The following is a 14,977-nucleotide window of genomic DNA, read 5'->3' as shown; positions in this document are numbered from 1 at the left end:
ATAGAGAACACTTTTTTGCACTAAAGGTTCTCATAACATGCGTGCAATAAGCATAATGTGGCGATTAGAAACACATGACAGACTTGCTCTTAAAGGCGAAATTGCCCCAGCTGTAAAACTTTTTAAATCTGTAGAAACCGCCCACTTTGATTTTTTAGTAGTGTTTATTAAAGCATTTTCTAGAATACTGCTAATAGGTGTTTATAAACATTTTGATCTCTTAAGACAAATTGATACAAGTCACTGTGCAAAAGCTGGAGAGTCTATGCTTGATAGTTTTTAAAAAATATTTGATAATAACTTGCGCCACGAATTTTTGACCGCACTATAGAATGCTTCTCTGTGGGGTGCTGTTCCATTCTGCGACCAAAGCAATAGGAAATTGGTGCACATTGATGACCCGCCGGTCGGTGTACACTCCTTCCACCAGTTTGACTTACGCAGAATCTAGACTCCTCGTTGTTAATGGAGTTGAGTATACTAGGACATGGGAGAGCGAGCCTAGCTCCACACAGACCCAGCTGGAGAGCAGCAGTCACAGTAGATAGGGGAACCCTATGAGGCTTCTCCAACAAGTAAGAAATGCTGAAACCAAGAGGGGGACTCTCGTGGCCTAGAGGTTAAGGTGTTGGCCTCTCATTCAAAGGTCCCGGGTTCGATTCCGGGTAGCGACCAAAAAATTTTCTTCTCTAAAATTGTCTCATTTCACATCCTTTCCTGATCTCTAACAATCTTCTGTTGTCTGCTTTCACTTCCACTTTCTGCCCCCACCCCCTCACCTCCTTTGCCCCCTCCTCTAGGCTCCTGACTCTTTCTGCAGCCTTTCTACTGCTACTCCTTGGCTCCTCCTAACTGCTGTCTTTGTGCCACACCCCTGATCTTCTGGTAGGAAAGATCTACTCCTAGCCTTCTCGGACAAGGGCGAAAAATCTCGGAGGGCCCATGTGCAAGTTGCGCACGTTAAAGATCCCTTGGTGGTCTAAAATCGATAAGAGTAGGCTTCGGCCGCCACCCGGGCAAAATTCAAAATTTCCTACCAACGAAAAAGTATTAGGTGTGTCCCGCGCGCTCATATGACCTTATGCAGTTGCGAGCGCCGTAAAACCCTATACTAAACAAACAAACAAACAAACAACGAAACCAAGAGAGAAGTCCGCAAGCTGCGCACATCCACAAATGAAACTGGAGCTTTTAAATGTTCAAAATGTGGCAAACTTTTCTGTACCAGAATTGGTCTCATCGGCCACAGCAGAAACCACAAGTCATCTGAACCTGTGTTTGTTAACTCTACAACGACTGAAGTTGTCTCTGGGCCATTCCCAAAGGGGGGATAGTAACATGTTCCTCTGCACAGTACAATTGTCAATGGGCTGATTTATCAATGTCATGCTCATACTGTGCCGGAACAACATAGGGGGAACTGCTGCTGTTTCTTTCCTCATCCTTACTGTCGTCATTTTCCTCTACGTCTTCTGTATGTTTGTCCCCAGGGTTGGGTTGATTTAAATCACTTTTTAAAAAAATAATTTTTATTCGGTTTTTACACATTTCAACATTCAGAATTCCTTTCCTTGGTTTCATAAAACAGATATAAGGTTCAGTAGACTAATATAATCATGCTTAAAAGTCTGATTTCCCCCCTTTCACTGTAAAATAATACAGTATTCAATTTACTTTTTTTTCCCATAATTGAAACCAGAGCTGGGTTGATTTAAATCAGTTGATTAAAATTTTTTAAAAATCAATTTGATTTTAAAAATAAAAATCAGTGATTTAAATCCCTTTTCAAAAAATGTATTCAGTTTTTACATATTTATACTTTCAGAATTCCATTCCTTGGTTTTATTTTAAACGGATATAAGGTTTAGTAGACTAATATAATCATGCTTAAAAGTCTGCTTTCCCCCCTGTCACTGTAAAATAATACAGTTCTCAATTTACTTTTTTTTCATAATTGAAAACAAGGGTTGGGTTGATTTAAATAGGGTCGATTTAAATCAGTTGATTTTTAAAAATTTAAATCAGCTTGATTTTAAAAATAAAATTCAGTGATTTAAATCACTTTAAAAAAATGTTTTCTGTTTTTACATCTTTAAACATTCAGAATTCCTTTCCTTGGTTTTATAAAACAGATATAAGGTTTAGTAGACAAAATTACTTAAAAGTCTGCTGTAAGTAGTAAAATAATACAGTATCAATTTACTTTTTTTCATAATTGTAATTAGCATTTTCTTTTTCTTTTTAGACAAACACAAGCGCGTGCTCACACACACACTGTAATAAAAATAAAATGAAAGTTTATCTATGCATAATTACCCCCCCCCCCCTTCCTTTTAGACTGACATTTTCTTCATTTTTTGTCTGTAGCCATAATTCGCTGATAGCAGATTAAGGCTTTCTAAAATTGCAGTTGTTTAAATTGATCATTAGTTAAAATAAAGACAATGCATTTTGCACTAAAAGAACTTACTTTTAGCCACCAAAAATCCCAAACTGTGTCGACACTTTTTAAAAAATCAAAAAAATCAAAAAAATCCGATTTAAATAAAAAAAAATCTGATTTAAATTTTAAAAAATCGATTTTTTATATTTTTTTCAAAAAAATCAAAAAAATCACCAACCCTGTTTGTCACTCTCTTGTGAACTGCTATTTCCGGGTTCCCTTGATAGTCAAAGCAGACTTTGTGCTGTTGAGGCTAGAGAGGTGAGCAGAGTAAGCCTGGATCCCCGTTTGTACTTCTCTGTTGACATCCACCCCTTGGCGCTCATATGACCTTATGCAGTTGTGAGCGCCATAAAAACTCTACTAAAACATCCACCCCTTGGCGCTCATATGACCTTATGCAGTTGCGAGCGCCGTAAAACCTCTACTAAAACATCCATCCCTTGGCGCTCATATGACCTTATGCAGTTGCGAGCGCCGTAAAACCTCTACTAAAACATCCATCCCTTGGCGCTCATATGACCTTATGCAGTTGCGAGCGCCGTAAAACCTCTACTAAAACATCCATCCCTTGGCGCTCATATGACCTTATGCAGTTGCGAGCGCCGTAAAACCTCTACTAAAACATCCATCCCTTGGCGCTCATATGACCTTATGCAGTTGCGAGCGCCGTAAAACCTCTACTAAAACATCCATCCCTTGGCGCTCATATGACCTTATGCAGTTGCGAGCGCCGTAAAACCTCTACTAAAACATCCATCCCTTGGCGCTCATATGACCTTATGCAGTTGCGAGCGCCGTAAAACCTCTACTAAAACAAAACCAACCACAAGGACGGAGCTGACAACAGACGTCCGATCAACGACAGAACACAGACAAAGTTACGGTGGCTCGTGCACAACTATCATGCACCAACCACAACCAGTTTACATAAAATGTTTCATAGTATGTCTGTTGTTAAATAAAATGTTTCATGGTATGTCTGTTTTTAAATAAAATGTTTCAAGGTATGTCTGTTGTTAAATAAAATGTTTCATAGTATGCCTATTGTTTAATTAAAATGTTTCATGGTATGCCTGTTGTTAAATAAAATGTTTCATAGTATGTCTCTTGTTTAATTAAAATGTTTCATAGTATGCCTATTGTTTAATTAAAATGTTTCATGGTATGCCTGTTGTTAAATAAAATGTTTCATAGTATGTCTTTTGTTTAATTAAAATGTTTCATAGTATGCCTATCGTTTAATTAAAATGTTTCATGGTATGCCTGTTGTTAAATAAAATGTTTCATAGTATGTCTCTTGTTTAATTAAAATGTTTCATAGTATGCCTATTGTTTAATTAAAATGTTTCATGGTATGCCTGTTGTTAAATAAAATGTTTCATAGTTTGTCTCTTGTTTAATTAAAATGTTTCATAGTATGCCTATTGTTTGATTAAAATGTTTCATAGTAGGCCTATGTCTGTTGTTAAATAAAATGTTTCATAGTATGTTGTCTGTTGTTGCACGCTAAAAAAGTTTCAGATAAAGAAAATAAAATCGACCCCCCCCCAAAGCCTGCTTGAATAATGAAGATTTATACAGAAATCTGTTATCACGAATCTAGTACAGCACTTTATTTCACATCATCTGACGCCTCTGGATGAGATGACATTCTTGCTTCAAACAGGACCCACAGAATATCCTTGCACTCTGAACTATTTCAATCTTCCTTACCATGTTTTCTCTTCTCTTAATCTGAGACTTTCGCGGAGACTAGTATTTTAACAAATTGCACACTATATAATTCTGATATATCTCTACACCTCTAAAGGTCTGTGATAAATTCCTGCATGTGGTTGAGAGACGCATCTGATGTGATATATGTGCATTATTGCCATTTTTTAGTTTTCCTATAATACTGAATTTTTATGAGAGTTATAGCCGACATAATTGAAAACTATGGATATCTTGCTATTATGTTTTTACAGTTCTTGTAAAGCCAAGAAACAATTCCCTCTGAGACAATACAGTATCATCTTAACTTATCTTATCTTATCTTATCTTATCGTATCTTACCTTATCGTATCTTATCTTATCTTATCGTATCTTATCTTATCTTATCTTATCTTATCTTATCTTATCGTATCTTATCTTATCTTATCTTATCGTATCTTATCTTATCTTATCTTATCGTATCATATCGTATCTTATCTTATCTTATCGTATCATATCGTATCTTATCTTATCTTATCTTGTCTTAAAAAGGCATACACAACGACCTCATCCTTAGTGTGTGGCGGTTTGAAATGTGGCGCAGCGTTGCCGTTGGTTTTTTTGATCAGACAAATCGCGACTACAGAGTTACAACCTTCTATCTGCCACGTACCTAGTTTTGAGAAATTTGACGTCAAACATTTTGAAATTCACAACATGTCAAGCTTTTCCGAAAGCAATTCTTTGAATATCTCGATCTAGATGACGACCCCGAATGACCTAAAACGACCTCGATGGAGCAGATAGAACATTGTGGTTTCTGACGCCATTGTCTTTGTAACTCAAACGGCCAACAAGTCAGATAGAACATTGTAGATCTGAGGTAGCGATATAAACCAGCTACGGTCTTGCAGAGTTCAACCTCAAAGTTAACCCCCCCCCCACCTAACTCAACAAAACAACTGACTAGTACAGAAGTTTCAAGTTGTGTAGATGCTACTTACTTACAGTAACAGTAAAGAAGTATCAAATTCTGTAAATGTGTGCGGCTCTGAGAAAACGTCCGAAGAGAATAACTTATGAGATGTCGCTAAAAATAGGCCCTGAACTTTATTTTCATCGGAAAATGAAGTTGTATGTAATTCAGAAAGATAAACCATTTCTACATCATATGTTCAAAAGAATTTGCTCAAAAATGATTTAAAATATTTTAAAACAATTTTTTTGAGGACATATCGCCGCCGTATTACGCTGAATTCTTAGACAAAGAGGGGGAATATTTACTCAATCGGATAGACACTTCTTTTCAAGGGAACCCCCACATATTATATAGGCCTACCAAAAGATAGGCTAGAGCGTTTCAGGAAAACCCAGTGCGCGTGAATATGAGAGCATCACAAATAGTTCTGAGAGTTGCGCATGTTGAAGTTTCTCTTCTGAAATGGTATTTGTCATGAGTGCCTTTTAACTTCTTATGTACCCTTTCCTGCCGCTCAAACCAACTGTTCCTTATTGACTTCAAGTTCTTTGATCTGCCCTACAAAGTGCTTTTTTCCCGAGTTTACAGAAAGTAAACGGATTGTTTCAAGTGGTGCTATTGTTTACATAATTTTGACGATTCAAGATAGCGGACCGATCTGCTGAGGGGCGTATTTCATTGGGAAGCTGAACGATCTCGGTCGGATTGGAATGAGACAAATGACAGACGAAAATGAATTGAATGAACTGATTATTGACTATTTCGATGCAAGACCTATTGATTCTGGAGACGGTAGTTGGGAGGAGGAGACACATGATGAACCAATGACGACGACGGCAGTGGCCGTGACACACCCACACCCACACCCCCCGGCGATTGTGTAGATTTCCGCGTTAAATTCCGATACTAGTTTTAATCGGCCTATAAGCTCTAGAACTTACCATTAAACAGAGTCAATCCAAAAATGAAATCCAATACAGAATATTGCCAAAAATGTTTTCCTTAAATGTTGCTTCCACATATATATTCTTGTAAATATGAATAAAAGAGTTTGTCAGATGTCCCGTATAGTATCGGAATTTAACGCGGAAATCTACACAATCGCCCACCCCCCTGCCCCCTTCTCATGATATCGAACTTCATGAAGAAGTCCTGGTTCCTGTTCAACCAGTTGACGTAACATCATCAGAAGGTAAGCAAGGTTTACCAAACCCGTTGTCCCAGATTCTATACTAGTCCTTATAATTATCAGCTAGATTGAAGAACTGTATTCATCTAGAATCTAGATTCTATCATACCTCTAGCAGTGTATTTGGAGCTAGATCTAGATCTAGATCTAGCCCAGAAGATAGATCTATCACTATCGGTAGCTTAAAACTCGTGGTAGGAGACCAAGTCTGTCAACATTATAATTATATAGACTTAGATCTAGATCTAGATCAAGATTCTAGTACTCTCTAGACTAGACTAGCTAGACACTTGACTAGATCTAGACTTATGACTCTTCTACTTCTAGATCTGGACTACTGACATGACACTTAACTTTAGCGAAGTGACTATTTCTCCGAACGTTCGGAGAAATAGTGCCGATCTTTATTTCTCCGAACGGTTTTCGGCTTCCGGTCTCGTGATTTTTTGCCTATTTATTGCGAGAGTTCGGCGCCAACTTTCATTCTGCCTCTGGTCTGGGAAGGAACACGTACCGCATGGCAAGCCCGCCTACAGACAACCTTCAGTAACACCCACCACACACCCACCACCATCATGCACATGTACACACACTAACTAAACATAACTAGTGGGCAACTTTTGAACGTATGACGAGCTGAACTGTGGATGGAGAGACAGTGTGAGTGAAAGAGCGGGTGAAAGGAAGAATGTGCGAGTGTATCCACAGGCGACAGCAACTAAAAGACGACGACACTGACCACCCCTGGCCTGGTCCACAGCTCACGAACAAAAGGAATGCAGCTCAGGCGGTGTTTTGCCTATATTATTGTCCATGGTTCGCAGGGAACAAGTGAGATTTTCTTTGTGTGTGCCTGGAGGGATGGGGTGGGGTATGAAAGTCATGCGGACGGGGATGAGCCGCGGGAGAGAACACGGGAATTGAATGAAAGAGTGAAACTGAAAGAGACGAATGACTCATGAGTCCTGGAGTGAATGGATCCTGTGTTTCTATTTTTGTATACTTTGAACTGTTACTGAATAAAGGCTGAAATAAAGCCCGAAAAACAAACAAACACACACACACACACACTCCTCACTCTCCACTTACTACCACACACAGACACACTCAAACACTCAGACATACATACACACACACACACACACACACACACACACACACACACACACACACACACAGGAGCAAATTTTTGGGTCTATATCTATTTAAATTTTCAACAGCTAGTCTAGATGAGATTTTTAGATGAGTGTAAAAACGTGAAAAAGAAAGGTTTCATAACAGAAAGAAATCAAAATTAGAACAGCCCATAAACGACAACAAACATTAACAAATAAGGGCGTGTGTCCACCTGTCCGAAGAAGATTGGCAGTTTTAACCCTAAATGTGCGTAATTTAAAAAAAAGTACAGGATATTACATGTAAATTATGGAATCACACACATTAAGGGGCTTGCCAGTGTCAGTACATTGGTCGCAGCAGTGACAAACGTAGATGCCAGTTCTATGTGTCGTTATCAATAACCCTCCGTAGATCTAGATCTAGACAGCACACGAGTGAACACAACACATTACGTTTAAAAGCAGCACCTTTCATAGGCAACACGTCATATCTATAGCGAAAAACTGTTTGGAATTGTAGCATTTCTTTATATAAATATTTACGGCGGACATTTTTTGGACCGATTGAACCATATTGTATACGAACAATCTTTGGTAGGCCCATACTATAATTATAGATCTATATAATATCCGAAATTTGGGGGAAAGGATGATATTTCAGAGTGTTCGGAGAAATAGTGCCCAGCTTTATTTTCCTGAACGTTCGGAGAAATAGTGCCCAGCTTTATTTTCCCGAACGTTCGGAGAAATAGTGCCGGCCTTAGGCCTAACTTTAGACCTTATAAGACTCTTGATTGAAAGTTACACGGGCATACGGTACAGCTGTTGTTTAGATCCCCATCGCTAACCTATGCTATCTGTATTAAGCAAGTCTCACTGCAGTTTGTGTCGAGATCTAATCTAGATCTAGATCTAGATAATGCTATAGTGTGTTGTTTTAAATAATAATAATACACCAAGTCACCAGACACATTGTTAACTGCTTAGAGATCTAAGACTAAATAAATCCAGGGCCAGTCATGTTTTTCTGTAAACTGTAGTTTTCTAGACTAGTGTGGAGATGACCCACCGCACGCTACACAGAATTTTTTACTAGTTGATCTCTTCAGTTTTATTTCATTGTACATACTATGATACTATCTTCATTGATCCCTTAGGTTATAGGTGCAATTGCTGGCCCAGGACCTTCGCAGTGAAGCAGATCCAGAGTCCCTGACAGCTGCTCTACAACAAGGTGATGCTGACCAGTCCAGTATTGCTGAAGGTAATGCCTCTCTCAGTGGAATTGAATAATAGATTAGGGCTACTACAATTAATATATTGATGCTAACACGTGCTTTAAATTTCTTGATTCATTTACTGTGGAGAAATATATATATATAATCAATCTTACATACTTTTTAGCTTTAATTATTCGACTTGAAAAGAACCATGAGAGATGCTGCACCAACTAACTTGTCCAGTATTGTTGAAGGTGGTGCCTCTCTCAATGAAATAATATACATGTAGTATTATGATTCAATATTCAATGTGATGCTAACTCTTGCTTTAAAAATTTTTAAAATTCATTTCCTAAGAAGAAATATCTGTTCTGAAAACATACTCTTTAATTATTTGACTTGAAAAGAACCAAGAGAGATGCTGCACTATGACAGTGATGATCTGTCACAAACTTGTTATCACATGAAGGTGAAGTTCTTAAACTGAGGAGGTCCATAGAAAAATACAGCTGTATTTACATATAATATAATCTACATAAAATATAAAACATATTTTATATGCAAAACGAAAACAAGAGATGACAGAAGAATGGTGGACTAAAATTCTGGCTTCTTGTTGCAACCTGTAAAGGGATCACAGAGCAAATTATTCTCAACTGGTGATCATTAAATTAATCACTGGTTTGTTTGAACTAATGACTAATGTAGTGATCATTTAAATGCAGTGGTGTACAACACTATAAATCTAACATTGTTCATCAAACAACTGCACACTTTTAAATCACTCTCTTTTAATTTCTGTATCTACAGACGAGGATGCTGCCTTAGGGGTGACCTTCACGGAGAACGTGACGTGACAGCCTTTGTGGTGCCAGAAGGTAAGGGTGTGGAGCTGCCAGCTTTGAAGGGCCTGAAGTGCTGCTACAAGCTCAATGATGGCCAGCCTTGCCACAGCCAGTTGGAATCAGCTGCTGTTGACGACCTACGTTTGTCTTTTGCTGGTATGACAAGGGAGGAGCATGACATTGTAGTGTTGTCTCAGATTTGCTGTGGCAGGCATGTGGGAGGCACTATTAAACATTCTAGAAAAATCAAAGACCGACAAGCGACAAGGACTACTTGTTATTTGTCTGGAATGTGATTTGTAGGGAATTTTTAAAAATATGTTCACAATATGGGCCAAGATAAGTTGAATGCCCTTATTGCCCACTTTAAGGCTGCTGGAATTGAGGCCAAGCAACATGAATCATAAAGAGGGCCCCAAAACATGCTCTGTCTTTTGAAGATACAAAAGCTGTGGTAGACTTCATTGTCAACTTTGCTGAGCTCCATGCTATTGTGATTCCAGGACGTCAGCCTGGCCACTGGAACACCAGTGTCAAACTGCTTCCTACAAATGTAAGGAAGAAGAAGGTGTATGATGCTTACTGTGCCTCTGCTGCTGTCAGTGACAGACGCATTGTAAGCTGGCAGACCTTCAATCGTTTATATGGAAGCAGTTGACACCGTTTGTCTCAACCATGCGCCCTGCAACTGATCTTTGTTGGTTTTGTAAGAAGAATTCAGGTCACCTCTTGCGTACAGCCAATCTGCCTGATGCGGAAAAAAGCCAAGCAGTTTTGGAAATGCAAGATCATTTAGAAAAGGCTTCTATAGAACGCTCCTATTATCAGCAGGTTTGTGAAGCCGTTAAAAATAGTTTGCCAGCTGGTACCACTCTTGGTCAAGAAGATAGGAGGAGCTGTTCTTTTGATGGGATGTCCCATTATAGCTTTGATTTTGCACAACGAGTGCACTACCCGAGCAACCCATTGCAGCCGGGTCCGATATTTTTCCAAACTCCAAGGAAGTGTGGCTTGTTTGGAGTAGCCTGTGAGGCAATACCTTGTCAGGTAAATTTTCTTTAAGAAGAATGTGTTTTAGCAGGTAAAGGTGCCAACTGTGTTGTGTCTCTTCTTCATTATTTTTTTGGACAATTTTGGCTTAGGAGAGAACCATGTCCATCTGCATGCTGATAACTGCAGTGGACAAAATAAAAATAACTGCATGATGCAGTATCTTGTGTGGAGAGTCCTCACAGGAAGACACATGAATATTAAACTGTCATTTCTTTGGACAGGACACACAAAGTTCAGTTGTGACTGGTGTTTTGGTCTTGTCAAACGCAGGTTTCGAGTGACCAAAGTTGACTGCCTGGAAGACATTGCTAATGTTGTCAATGAGTCTGCCACATGCAATGTCGCACAGTTATGTGAAACTGAGACAGGGGATGTTTTAGTGCCGGTATATGACTGAACCAAATTTCTCGGAATGTTTTTTAGAAAAATGATTGGAATTAAAAAATATCAACATTTTCAGTTCCAGCATGACAGCACATCGGTAAAATGTAAACAATTTGTTGATTCTGATCCAATTGATTTTGTTTATTGTCCAAAGCTCTTGATTTAATTTAATGCCAGAAATTGTTGTTCCTGCTGGACTTGATCCATCAAGGCAGTGGTATTTGTATGATGAAATCAGACCTTTTGTTAGTGAAGAGATGAAAGACAGAGTGACCCCTCTTCCAAAATGCCGAAAGCCTACCCAAGTGAGCATGCTTGAACATGACAGTGATGAGGAAGAGGGTCCATCAGAGCCGAAAGCCAGGAAGGGGGGAAAGGGGAAAGGGGTATCGACCATGGGCACGGGGAAGACAATGTAGGGTATTTTTGTTGAAGTTTTAAAGATTCATTGCGTACTCTATTTAAATTTCAACATGATTTTATTTCTATTCTTCTGACTATAACTGGTCATTGGACTTGCTGTGGTGAATTGATAACTTTCCTAATTTTGTTGTATTGTATGTTGGTTGTGAAGATGTGTTTTGGCAGCTTTGATCAGAAGTTTCCTGTTTCTGTCGGTTGTCATTTCCTTTGTTTTAGTGTAGGTGTTTTTGCACACCCGTGGACACAGGTAGGATAGTTTAGGAGGTGTGTTTAGGAGGTGTGTTTAGGAGGTGTGTTTAGGAGGTGTGTTTAGGAGGTGTGTTTCAACCTTGTCTGTCTGGGACAAAGTGGTTACTGGTTGTTTTGATATATGTAAATATGCTATTCTATACTGTTTTGGTTTTTTTCGATGAAAGCAGGTCTATATAATTAATATATTTCGTGTGTATGCATGGAAATGTAAAAATGTCAACGGATTTCTGTTGGAAAAATCTTGTGGACAAGAAGTACAAATAAATTATGTGTTTTATGTTCTAAAATCATCTGAACTTTGTTTGTTTGTTTGTTTGTTTGTTTGTTTGTTTGTTTGTTTGTTTGTTTGTTTGTTTGGTTTTGTGTTTAGATTGTCTTCCACTTAAAATGGTTACAATATGACGCGTTTTTTACGTAATTCAGTGATTTATTGTTGTAACTTAAAAACAGTCATAACTTCACATAGAAGAGAGGTATTTCAGTAAAATAAAAAGCAAACTGTCCACAAATGGCACCTCTATGCTGTGGTATCAGCATTATTTGCTTCTATGCCGTGTCATCATGGGAAATGTGTTCCCAAAGTGAGTAAAACTTTAAAATCTGTTTTCTTAGAATTTGACATTCGAAACCCTGTTCACTTTAAAATGCCATAACTTTTGGCAGAATGCTCCAATTGCACTCTAATAAAGTGCAAAATGCCCGGGAAAGATGTGTCTTTTATAATATATGCAAAAAAGTCAATTTTGTTCACCTTGAAGGGTTTTCTCAGAGCCGCACACAAAATATTAGATTTTACTTGCAGAAAAGACGTATCAAGTTATGTTAAATGTTACAATGTTACAATAAAGAATATCAAATAATTCAGACGTTACTTACAGTTCCAGTCAACAAGAAGTATAAGATAACGCAGATGTGACTGACTGCTAGACTGAGGAATGAACCAAGTGGACACGTACAAAGTCTCTCGCTCTCGCAGAGGGTGGTCTGTGTGCGTGGTCGCAGGGTGTGCTCGGGACTGACACAAGTGGGGACTCAGGGCTAAGTGGGAGCGGAGGTTTGGGCTGGTGTGGTCTGCACTAGAGAGGGTTGCTTCACCAGAGTGAGTGCTTGTCCTCTCCTCTCAGCTGCTTTTAAGTACACTGCGGGGGGAAAGAGGATCTGTCAGACGACCATATCCTGGACCCATCATAAATCATCGTCATTATCATCATCATCATCATCATCATCATCATCATCATCATCATCATCATCATCATTGATGACAAATAGGCTACTGTCCCTACCACAAAAATCACTTTGACTTGTCACTTATTGCAACAGAGTTTCTGTTTGTGGTAGACTGTATATTGTGATGCTAAGATACACTGTACAAAATTATACCAAATTCGGGAGAAGCATTATGGTGTTATTACGCCTTCAATGACGTCACATATCACATAATTTACACACGATAAGTAATACTTAACACTATCCGTACGCTCTGGGGTCATTTTGTACCCCCGGGTTGTATTCTTCACATTTTAGAATTCTTCTAGTACGAAAATCTCTTTGAAACTTTTAAGTATTTCTATTTTTAAAAAAGAGTAGCCCCATCGTGTGGAATCCCATGGTAAAGCATTACATCTTGTCTCTTTAATTACACAGCTACATTTGAGGTAATGTATGACCAGAGCGAGCCATTTGCAGATATCGTAAAGTTACATTAAGTATGACGCTCAGTCATTAAGACAAAATATAATTAGATTAAAGACACTATTTTAGGTTTTAGACAATTGGGTGAAAGGACAGTTGCAAACAACAACGAACTGAATCTTCGTTTGAGAGAAGAAATAGAATCAAACTGTGGCAAACACTTGGAGAGTACAGCATCAGGGGACAACTGTTGAACAACATCAGAGCCATCTATACCTACAGTATGAGCACTGTCTGCACCAGAACGGACTCATTGACTGGTCCACGTGTCGTCTGGAGTGAGACAAGGGTGTGTGTTATCAACGCATCTATTTATAATACATATGAACAAAATTACAAAAGAAGCAAAAATCTACCCGGTAAACCTGAATGAAATGCAGTTTTCGGACGACCAAAGCCTGGCCTTTGAGAAAGAAGAGCAATTTCAAGAGCACACAGACAGGCTGAATACACAATGTGAAAACTCAACATGAAGATTAGTAAAAGCATCCAAGCTGGGATGTTTTTTTCCAAGTAGAAATAGATGTTATGAGCATGTTCTTCAGCATAATGTGCTAACAGAACGAGCAGATCTGTATCTTCTCCTATTGCAGCGGTATCTTTGAGCTGCTCACACTTGATGATTTCTGTTTGGGCAATCTTAAGGTCAGCGTCACATTTGCTGAAAATGACAAAGTGTCCTCTGTCTTCAAGCACTGACCCGAGGGCATTGATAAAACGATGCTTATTTTCTTTTTTGACAAGAAAAAGATCCTTTGAAGATTGGAGAACCATGTCTGACTTAAAATGAACAGCTTGTCCTGTAATTCCCTTGGCTCTTCTGAGCTGTGTCATATCTTTTGTCGACGGTCCAGACAAATATCCATCAAAAACAATGGTTGCGTTTGGATAATTCCTGCTGACAGAAGCGTATTATGTCTCGATAATACTAATGAAGGTGCTCCCTCGTTGCCAGGGAAGGCGCTGCATAAAAGACCCTCCATCAAACGACGATCTGCAGGTCAGCTGGTGATGACAGATCGGGCGTAACCATTGTCCTTGATTCTCAAAGTTCTTCCAACAGAGCTGATTTGTTGGACTGATGAAGGAATCAGTCGGGAAGAGGAGAAGAAGAGAAAACAACAACAACTTCCAGGACTGGGATTCGAACCCACCCACGCTCATAAAAGATAGTTTGGCTTCATACGCAGACGCACTGTCCATTCGGCCATCAGAACTCCCGTCAAAGAAATGTAGATTAAGCGTTATATTTAACACACGGCGACGCGTCGTTTTATTTAGCACTGGCGCTAATCGCAACGCGGCGTTGCAAATAGGCACTTCCTAAAAGGTATGCCAGGGATAGACTCTAGCCTCTACGTAATTCTTTTAAAAAGACAGTCTTGTCTAGACCTATATTTATGTCTCTATAGATCTACACACCAGAAACATTGCCGAAAATGTAAGTAAATAAACACATTTCTCCCGTGTCTGTGCTGTCTGTTGTTCTCGTCATCATGACACATTGTGACACATTGGGCTAAAAATAGGTTACGCCTATCTCCAGACGGTCAGACAACGGGTAGTGCAGACAGAAGTGAGAGTGAGAGGCTGGATTAAACGTGTCCCAAACAACGGCATGTACGGTGTATTATTTCTTTAACACACACAAACGTACACACACACGCACACACACACACACACA

The 14,977-nt window shown here is 39.0% G+C and overlaps 2 long non-coding RNA genes across 3 annotated transcripts in view; one reads left to right on the top strand and one right to left on the bottom strand.

Annotated features, from left to right (window-relative positions):
- Window positions 1-2,657: 2,657 nt before the first annotated feature.
- The window catches only part of LOC106013224, a 22,424-nt gene continuing 10,104 nt past the window's right edge, over window positions 2,658-14,977 (bottom strand). Inside the window, exons 1-3 of one of the 2 annotated variants that reach the window (XR_001185285.2) lie at window positions 14,716-14,860; window positions 12,478-12,740; window positions 2,658-2,696 (exon numbers count right to left, since the gene is read on the bottom strand). This is a non-coding gene — a long non-coding RNA (uncharacterized LOC106013224). Of the gene's footprint in view, window positions 2,697-12,477; window positions 12,741-14,715; window positions 14,861-14,977 lie in introns of those variants that run through there. The other variant, XR_004859169.1, reaches the window with a different exon arrangement.
- On the top strand, window positions 5,483-11,891 carry LOC106013225. Its single transcript, XR_001185286.2, has 3 exons — window positions 5,483-6,309; window positions 8,582-8,688; window positions 9,455-11,891. It is a non-coding gene; the product is annotated as an uncharacterized LOC106013225 (long non-coding RNA).

Source organism: Aplysia californica, unplaced genomic scaffold (assembly GCF_000002075.1).
Source record: "Aplysia californica isolate F4 #8 unplaced genomic scaffold, AplCal3.0 scaffold00728, whole genome shotgun sequence".
NCBI classification, from domain to species: Eukaryota; Metazoa; Mollusca; class Gastropoda; order Aplysiida; family Aplysiidae; genus Aplysia; species Aplysia californica.
This window is presented reverse-complemented; position numbering and strand designations above follow the sequence as displayed.